Raw genomic sequence first — 10066 nt, 5'->3', positions numbered from 1 at the left:
AAAATTTTAAAGTTTAGCTGGTAAGTAGCTGGGGAAAGTGAAACAACATTTACCTTTTTGCATATACGTGCTCATATTCCTTTTCTTGGATTCACACATTTTTGAGCGAAGATTTTCCTCGTACATAGTTGCAGTCAAGTGACTGTGGTTAGTCTTTGTGAATGTGGAAAAAAAAGCAGTTACACAGCAATCGGAAAAGTTGCAGCTAAAACATGAGTTGTGTAGGTGTGATACTTCAATCCGAGCTGCCAGAATGTTACATCCTAGAGTTGTAATGCTAAGCTCCATAAATACAATGAGTTGATATGGGCATAACGCGAGAATTACCAATAGTTAATGGATCTTGTGATTAGACCATAAAAGACCTAGACGTAGTAAATAACAGGGACAAAGCACAATATAGTTAGTAAGTTTATGCATACCTTCAAGATATTTGGGTCATGACCATCTTTGAAAGCATCTACACTGTTATTGCTTCCCCGACATCTTGAGTTAAAATACTGGTGAATTTATTCCAATGTGAAGACGCTAACAAACCAAAATTATCTCTTCCTCCACATCTCCCACCTGAACCCTAATCCCGATCAAAAGATTCTGGTCCACTCCAACTATTCTTACGATCCCTGCCATTATCACCCATTTCGCTCTCTAAAACATTTCTTCATGGAGAAAATGCTTTTTATTTCTTAACCTTTCTGTATTGTTCATTTGACACTGCCAAATATGAGAAACAAATCATGTTACGTCTAATAATTGATAAAAGTTAAAAAGAATAACAAAAATTATGAGATGTTGGTGAATTCATCCAAGAATGATATATCATCAGCGATACTATCATTCAAAATTATTTTTCACTACCAATCACAGTTTTTTGTTTGTGACCGACAAATACGACGATCAAAGAAAGGTAGTCGAGTTTATTTAAAAGAAAACCAATACATAAGGTGTACACGCAATTTCCTAGAACCCTTTGATTGGTAATTTTGGTTCGTAATGGATAGAGTTTTAGAAATTAAGTTATGAACCATGAAATTATATTGAATTACTCACAGATGTTGAATTAGGGTGTAGCATTCAACAGAAAGATAACTAAAAGAAAAATTCTACAAATTTCAACATGCATACTACAGGTAAAAAATTTCTATTTTGGCCATCAATGCCATTAGTTCTCTATCTGCAATAACTAGGAACAATTCAAGCCAGAAATAAGTATTCAGCATACCGAATTCAAGGACGATAAAGAATAAAATCAACAACTTCGACATATTACCTCGGGTTTTATGTCTTTATGTACTTTGAATGATGGTGTTGATTATGGCTCCAAATATAGAACACTACTGCTTCCGCATTTTTCTCCGCTATCTTTTCATAGAACCTTCAAAGCAGAATGACATGTAGATGAAAAGAATTCTTATCAAAATATACTCCATCCATCTAATTATATTATTATGGCGTAATATAAAAAATGATGCTAATGGTATTTGGTCCTCTTTGAATATCAAGCTTTTGTAGGATTTACTTAGGAAGTAGTGAGGAACTTTACATTCTGTTCATGTTCTTGGTTATCGAAGTATACATGGTCTTAACTGTATGAACCCTTGGGGGAATCTCATGATATGAAATCTACACTACAGGTGGACGTTCACCTTGCTCCACATCTATTTTTTTGTACGTTTGCATCCCATAAAATTTTCTGTAAATGAGATAGGAGTGGAAATTTTTCAAAGTCAGGGTTCAGCCGAATACGCAATTTAATTATTTTTCATGTAGCTCGCAACCATTACATTGGCTCATAGATTCTGCTAAATTCCAACCTAAAATCCGAAGTGAGGATTTGGATGTACAAAGTGCAGAAGATTTGACACTCTCACCTCAAAGAAATAACAAAATACAATGTAAAACTGACAAATTTGTTGGTTCAGAATATAAAAAAACTAAAGCAGTCCTAACCAAAAAAATCAGAAACTTTCAAAAGTAATCACAGTAGAGGCACGAATCAATTACAATTATACAAATGATATGAATCAAACAACTGATGACAGTTAAGAATACCTAAAAATGATATGCATAAACAACCAAGCTATGTATCAACAAATTCACTCACAATATAAATTCAGTAAGATTATCATTCAATATTGATTCTAGTGATTTACTTGAGATGGATGGCAGCTCTTTCCCCATATACCATCAAAGATCTGCAAAAATACACCCAAAAGATAAGAAAATCCAATAGAGTAATGACCTAGGAGTTTTGAGATAAATTGGCGAGGGAAAAAAACGGAGAACCCTTGGAAGATAAAGACCTCTCTTGAGGATCATGCAGGACAACCTTTCAAGGGACTGCTGTTAATGGATATCTTGGATCAAAGGGATAGTAGCGTATGAAATTGATTAGCCGAGTTTGAATGAAAGGTCGAAAATAATGTTGTTAATAGGTTCTGTAACGGACTAAAATGATGGTGTTGTTATGGTGAAATTGAACCTCCCTGTATAGCTCCAGGAAGCGGAAGGCTGAGAAAATGAGGAATTAAACGCAAGGTATGCTCAACCAAATCAATATTTTGGGGAAAATATCAAAAAGAATTAAACAAAATCACTTAGAAATATTGAAGATTTTTCAAATGAATATAAAAAATAAGATCCCTAAACTGAAAAGAAAAGAAAAAAACGTGAGTCATACCTGAGAAAATCTCAATCCTGCTGCTCTATATCAATCAAAATCGAGTGTGAGAAACCCACCTTATATATAACCTCTTTTTCATCCTTATCTTGGTGTTTGGTCCATGGATGAGATTTTTACATTAATGCCAAGGAAAAGAAAAACGCTTGATAAATGAGATCCATTTACAACTTTTACACGGTGAACTAATGGAAAAAGAGTTATCCTTCAAAAAACGCTTCGCGTGGAATCCGAGAAGTAACACACATAATAAATGGAGTGACAAAATATGCCGGAAAATGAAATCTGGACCATTGGATTAGAGCTTAAAAGGTGGGTTAAGTCTTAACCACGATTTATCTTTTGCACTTTCAGAAAAATGGGAGTCGGTGATCACTGGAAAAGGGACAATCAGATCCATTGGATTGTGCAAAACACCATTTGTTTTTGTAAGATAGATTTCAGGTGAATTTCCCCTGTTATGGTTAAAAGCTGAACAAAGCTATCTTTTTAGAGCTTCTGGCCCCACTAGAATATATTTCAACCAATAAAATTATCACGTTTATTCACACCACAAATATTTCTACCGGAAACACCACCAAGCTTGTTTATTCACACCACAAATATTTCTACCGGAAACACCACCAAGCTTATTTTACTATGTAGACTATTTGGTATCATCCACAGAGCGACTACCTAGCCCCTAGGGTTACAAGTTTTTTGCCCCAAGCCCTGTACTACTATTCTCCCGTCTTTTTCTATCTCTTTCCCATAGCAAAACAAAACCCTAGGTTAAATCCTAAACCTAATCCCGATCCTGCCTTTGTTTAGTTTATTTTTTTCGTTTGATTGATTTAACAATCAAAGGATCGATTTCACCAAAGGTGATTTGGATTATCTTTTTTTCAAATTTACTTATCAGATATTTGATATCATTCTGTGATCTCTTTTTCATCTTCTACATACTCTTCTTTCTTATGTTTCTTATTACTGTTCTTTTTTTTTTAAAGTTTTGCTGATTTCACTTTTTTTTTTCTTTCGATTTTGTAGGTGTTATTTTTCAATGGAGCCTAGGAAGAACGGAAGGTAATGTTTTGTTTATTTGTCTCTCTTGCAATAGGACATTATTTTATTTTATTTTTTGCAAGATGCATACAGTCCCATTTTCCTTTCAATATAATAGATGATTCGTATAATAGATGTTCTTCTATAACGCTCAAATTATATGTAAAATTGAAATCATTACAAAAATTATGAAAATTAGATGATGCCCAGATTGCTCAACATCCTGATACGAACAACCAAAATAGAATATTATAACAACCAGATCTTACCTCATTGATTTTACTCCTGCCGCGAACAACCACATAAAATATTAGTACTACTACATCTTAGCTCATTGATTTTACTTATGCTATAGTAACCATTAGAATCTTAGAAATTTAAGAATGGATTTGCAAGAAAGCCGTTGCGAATTTTAATACAATTCCGAGGTATGCTTCTCTTTATTGAATACACTATTTTGGTCTCTGAGTTATGCTTTGATTCCATGGTAAACAGGCCAGACAAACACTTTTGCGGCTAAATGTCTCAAAAGAATATCCATATTACTCGCCAAGGTTTGTGATCATTCCATTATATTACTTGCATGTGTAGACATTGTTGATTCAGCGGGGAGTATAACAATCTTGCTCTCATCTGTGTTCTCTAATGCATAAGAAAAACACCAGCAAAGATGAATTACACCGTATTTGATGAGGCTCGACAAAAGCTGAAGATCTTGGAAGTCTGGCAGCCGTTAGTGCGGTTTCTATAAGGTTAGTTGGCAATTGGCAACTATATTCCTATACTCAAATAATGGGATAAAATTATTTTACGTTGATGCCTTTCATTTTATAAAATACGGGTTGTTCACATGGTAAAGATTTAAAAATGAGATGCCAGTTCAGTGTACAAAAGTTTGGTGAATCCTCGACAAGGTCTGTATGGGCACTCTCTTTTATCTCCACAATCCTTATCTTGCATGTCTTCTACCTATGGTAGTGTTCTTATGTGATTTTAGCAGATTTATAAAGATTAGCATTTTAAAGTCAATGTACATGTCAGTAACCTCTCAAAAAATGTAGAGGTCATTTGGTTTTTGTCTAGGTGATAGTTAAATGCTACACATTTATGAATACAAGTTGAATGCAATTCTTGATCAATTGGTTTGCCTCCTGTAGTCTTTATGTCTCACTCATCATCTTGGCTGCCTTGTTAACTTGATATATTATTAGTTACGAATGCTGCCCCATCAACACGAAACATGTAAATCTATTTGCAGGTCATGCGTTACTGAGCCCTTAAGCTACACTGTAAATTTTGCAGGTCTAATCGTAATCATGGTCACTGAGGTACCTTAAAGTCAGATGTCAAGTCACTTTAAATCATGGAGCCAAAATATGGTTCCGTTCAGAAGGCCTGAGAAAGAAGAAGGGTGTTTGTTCTCTATATAACAACTCATTTGGGTAATAGTTTAAAAGCAGTAGTGTTCATTTCAACGTATGTATATGGGTGTTGTGTGAGGGCTCAGGTTGTAATGAAAGATGTTTCCCAGTTCCTGGACTCTTTAACTAAGCATGAAACAACTGACGCCACATATAACATATAGTCTTTAAAACTTAAACTTTTGAAACTTGATTTCGTAGCTTCTTGATTTGGCTTATTAATTGTCCATTTTTGCTTCGGTTATAAGCTTTACTTCCATTGCTTCTGTATATAATCGTCCATCAGTATATATGACATAACACATGCATAAGCACTGCAGAGACGTACGCCTAGGCTCACTTTTACCCAGATGTAGACTGCATTCTCGAGACTTGCATTTTTCTAATGCTCTTTAGACACCATCAACTTAAATGTTTCCTTTTCAATGTGTAATTAACAGTGGAAAGCAAATCCTTACATCCATTAGTGTAATTATCTGGGATGGCGAACTTAAGCTCGTGCTTTGTTATTTTAAGTAATTGAATATTTTGTGTTATCAATTTTTTCTGTTTCATGATTCAAACATAGTTTTCTCTACAAAATACTTAGGCCCGTGCAGAACATGGACGTCACACCTAGTTATATAATAGTTTCAGCAGAAAATACTCTGCCGTGGTTAAAAGCTGTATCAAGTTGACCCACCAAGAAAAATTAGACCAATAGGAATCGTAGGTTGAATTTTATAGCTTCTGGCCCCACTGAACAAGAGTTTGACCGATAGTACGCGCGAGTTTTTGACCCTTTTTGAGTCGTTCTTTTTGATGCACACGAATTTGGGTGGGCTACTTATTCTTTCTCTCTTTCTTTCTACGAAAACCCTAATCATCTTCTCTATTTTCTTCTCTTCCTTTTGATCTTCAGTGGTTTCTATAGTTCTTCAATTCGTCTTACTGTAACTGGTACGCCTGCTTTCAAAAAGTTTGTTTTGATTTTTTCGGTTCGATGCTGCTTAATTGTTGTCACTTTTGCAGGGTTGTCACTTTTGCAGGGTTTAGTGTTCAATTGAAATTTTTGTTTTGTTTTGATTTATTTCTAAAGCCTTTAATGGGTTCTTTCTGAATGGAATCAATTTACTTCTTCCTAACCCTAATCTTTGCTTCACTCATCATCCCCTTTCTCATCATTTTCATGCAGCCGTGTATTTTTCAATTTTTCTTATTTGTTTTCCTAGCCCTAATCTTCACACTGCACCAACAAATCAAGTAACGTCACAGGTAAAATCACTATCAACCATCTCAATTTTTATGAGTTTTTGATTGCTGGTTATAATTCCTTTCCTATTAATTTTTTTTTATTATTTATTTATATCCAGTCCACAGCATACTTGCAGGTAATTAGTACAAAGTATCCTATTGTCAAAGATACATTTATTTTGAGCAATTAAGCAGGTATTATTGAGATTCCTGATAACAACTATGAAAAGGTTAGTCCACAGCATATTTGCGACACTGGAGGCAGAGAAATGTTGTATCAAGGATCAACAACAAGTTCTAAAAGGTAACGTCAAGGCAATGACGATTAACTAATTATCCTTTAATACTCACAGTTCCTTTCTTAGTGTTATCGGATACTTTAGATAACAGCATTGACACAAACACTAAGAGAAAATATTTTTAATGGAACCCTTTAGCTTATTTGGTTCATTACTATTTTGTATTCTTTCATTCATATTCTAATTAACCCTTTAACACTGTCTCTCTGCAGTTCTATTATATCAAGTTTCCCCCTTCAGTTGGCAAGCAACTAGACAACATGCTATGAAGACAGGACAGAGGTATTTGTGGAAACGTCATGAAAATCTCTCAGCTGAACCAGTGTGTGACCAGTCACTTAAAATTACTATTGCACCTTCATTTTATTTCACATTATGCTTCTAATGTAATTGATTCATAATCATTGCTTTGTGAAATTTGACGATAACCATTGAAAATGGAATGTGTTCATACTTGGAAATTGTTGGGGGAGATCAATCTTTAGGACGCCCTAATCAAGAAAAGGAACTACTTGATAAGTAGACTTTTTTATAAACTAGAACAACGTAAGATTTACTAAACATGTTTATTTGTATTTCTGTTATTTTATTTTGATGAGTCCTAAGTCGTATCAAGTTATGAGAACAACTGGTAGAGCTTCATCCTCCATTGAATAAAAGAAATGGCTGAGATAAAAAACTAAGAGGCACTATGCTTATTCTCCTAACAACTGAATACTATTGCATGGGTAAACTGAAGTTTGCGAAAATGAACTTTTAACATAGCTTCATTTATTTCTATTTTTGATTCCTTAATCAGCTCATTAATGAATTGCACTTATTAAGACAATATTAGAAGAAACTAAGGATTTTGTGGCTTATCTCAGATGAAAAACATGCAGATATGAAACAAACAAGATGGCAAAAACAAAGGAGGCGATAATTTTTACAAGCAGAATGCACTTCTTGATGAAAAGAAGTGTGCAAACTGAATTATAAAGAAACCTTGAGAGTATCTGAGGTAAGAAAATCCGATGTTTATAGCCATTTGTGTAGTGATCTCTCTCTATATTTCTATGTCAGCTCTCAAAGCTAAATCTGTTAGAAGACAAAGAGGATACAATACACCTAGAAAAACACCTATAGACTCCTACTGTGCGTACGATGAATTCTGATTTTATTACCGCATGTTCATTATAGAAAAATCTGAAATCATCGAATACATTATTGACTTTTTTCTTTTCTTTTTAGGTTGTTTGTTACACTGCGTTGGGTAGTGTCATTCATGTTTGGGTAAATGTTGAACCTGATTCTTTAGGTTTGTAATATCTGTTTAGATCTCATTGATATTCCGGTGATGGCTATACAACCTCGGATAAGTTCTGCGCAATTATTGATTCTCAATTATTTCGGTTGTGGCTACACCATTACTTGGTATCATTTTTTAGGAATTTCGACAGGTTCTGATTGCTTTATTATACAACCTATCAACCAATTAATGATTTTGGTTGATTACTTGGACTGTTTTTTTTATCGTGGAATGGTAACTACAACATTATGTTGATTTAGTGATATCTTCGTTAAGCGTTATGGTTCCTCCTATATGAATTATTTCTCTCCACAATTGCTCTCTCTTTTTTTACATTTTTTTAATCCCAAATTACGACAAATATGTGTGATAGTAGAATTGAGGGAGTAGCTGAGATAATTGTAAGTCAGACATCATTATCTGGGTTGCAGGTAAGTTCATGTTATATGTAATTATTTCCTTATTGTATAGAGTATAGATGCTTCATTTTTGTTTGCAGCCTTTGTAAGTGGTCATTGTGGCATCAGATCGGGTTTTTGTTTTAGTTCTTCTGGAAAAGGTAGAGAAGCTTATCAGGGTTCTGACGTTTGCACATAAATATTTGATAAATATTGTAAGGTAAGGAAGTCCGCATACACTATAGACTCAGGATTATGTTGCTGGGTAACATGCAACCCTTTATGCTTATGAACCATCTGCTCATTTGTGTTCATTATATCGAATCCCACTTACATCCATTAATGGTACTTGCTGTCTTCGCTCAAATGGAAGAGCACGTGGTTCTTAGCCATGTAGTTGTGGGTTTGACTCCCACAGATAGCGTCATTCTCAGTTTCAAATGGAACTGATGAAACAAACATATTCAGAGCAAGTTTTCTTGCTCGGTTGGCTTAGATTACATAACAGATGCAATTTCAAGAAACTCTACCGAAGTAGATAAAATCTATTAAATCTGATGCACGAGCATGTGTAATTGAAGTGAATAATCAGTGTTTCTACTATTGCACGTATACGCGCACGAGGATTAATAGCTACTTATAATTGGGATAACCAATCTGAGCCCGTGCAAAGCACGGGCCCGACACTAGTTCACTTAAAGGAGTATAAAATCAGTTTGTCTACAAATCTTAAAAAGCATCGATAAGAGCTAGCACTATCGAGGGCTCTATCCCTTCCCTATCCCCCGAATGTAGGTAGGAGGTAGTACAAGGAAGCCAACCTCATTATGGTGCCCTCTTATCCCTTCCCTACATGAAACGACAACTCAGTAGCCGTATCAGTCAACTCGTTGACTTGACCAATACGGCTACTGAGTAGCCGTTTCATAGGTTTAAGTTTACAGAAACAAGGTCGGGCTTGCCGTTACTTCTTCCTTCTTCTTCTCTATTTTTCTCCTCTCCACTACCCCTTTCGATTTGAAGACTCTATGGTGCGATTCAGGAGCTAAAATTCAATGAGTTTGTTCCTTAGTATCTGGTGAAGCATTTGCCTTTTTCAACTTCGTGTTTCACCGACAAAATCGTCCAAGGTGAGTGTTTCAAATTTTAGGGTTTAAATTTAATTTGAGTTTGATTATGATTAAATTTGAGATGTTAGATTGGTTATAATGTGTTCTTGTATGTTGTTTGATAGTTTAAGACATTGTTGATTGATTTTATAACATTTTGTTGATCGAATCAAAGAGGTTGTTCATTATGAATGATTCTTGATTTAGATATGGTATTGTGATTGATAATTTTGGATTGATGGATGATTAAATGAATATGTATTATGTCTAGGTTTGATTGTTGGCAGAGAGATTCCATTTGGATGGATAATTTAGGATTGATTGATTATTTTGTTGTTGTTTGACAGATAATGTGGCTAATTTTTTCAATTAGTCTTGTACAATATATATGCATTGTAGAATTTTTGCATAAAATGGATTATTTTGTGTGATGATTTTGTATATATGTGTGTTGTAGATGTACTCCGATGAGTTTCAACGAATTATGAATGATAGAATTCCGGTTTCTTCAAAAGAACATAGTGATCATAAACTGAAAATCCCAATCTCGACAGATGAGAGGCAGAAAGCTCTGAAACATCGAAGTAGTGTAAG

The 10066-nt window shown here is 34.6% G+C and overlaps 1 long non-coding RNA gene across 17 annotated transcripts; it reads left to right on the top strand.

The window, feature by feature from the left end:
- The first annotated feature begins 3339 nt into the window (after window positions 1-3339).
- LOC113350099 lies at window positions 3340-8455 on the top strand. 17 transcript variants are annotated; one of them, XR_003360612.1, is made up of 9 exons: window positions 3340-3543; window positions 3710-3745; window positions 4220-4476; window positions 5027-6084; window positions 6320-6399; window positions 6505-6682; window positions 6890-7223; window positions 7544-7677; window positions 7908-8455. It is a non-coding gene; the product is annotated as an uncharacterized LOC113350099 (long non-coding RNA). The 17 variants fall into 17 exon arrangements; XR_003360610.1 differs by having other exon boundaries at window positions 6498-6682; XR_003360618.1 differs by having other exon boundaries at window positions 5027-6399; window positions 6505-6515; window positions 6621-6682.
- Window positions 8456-10066: the final 1611 nt, after the last annotated feature.

The sequence above is a fragment of the Papaver somniferum genome, chromosome 2 (genome assembly GCF_003573695.1).
Source record: "Papaver somniferum cultivar HN1 chromosome 2, ASM357369v1, whole genome shotgun sequence".
Taxonomy (NCBI): domain Eukaryota; kingdom Viridiplantae; phylum Streptophyta; class Magnoliopsida; order Ranunculales; family Papaveraceae; genus Papaver; species Papaver somniferum.
Note: the sequence above shows the minus strand (reverse complement) of the source record. Positions and strands in the feature narration are given on the sequence as shown.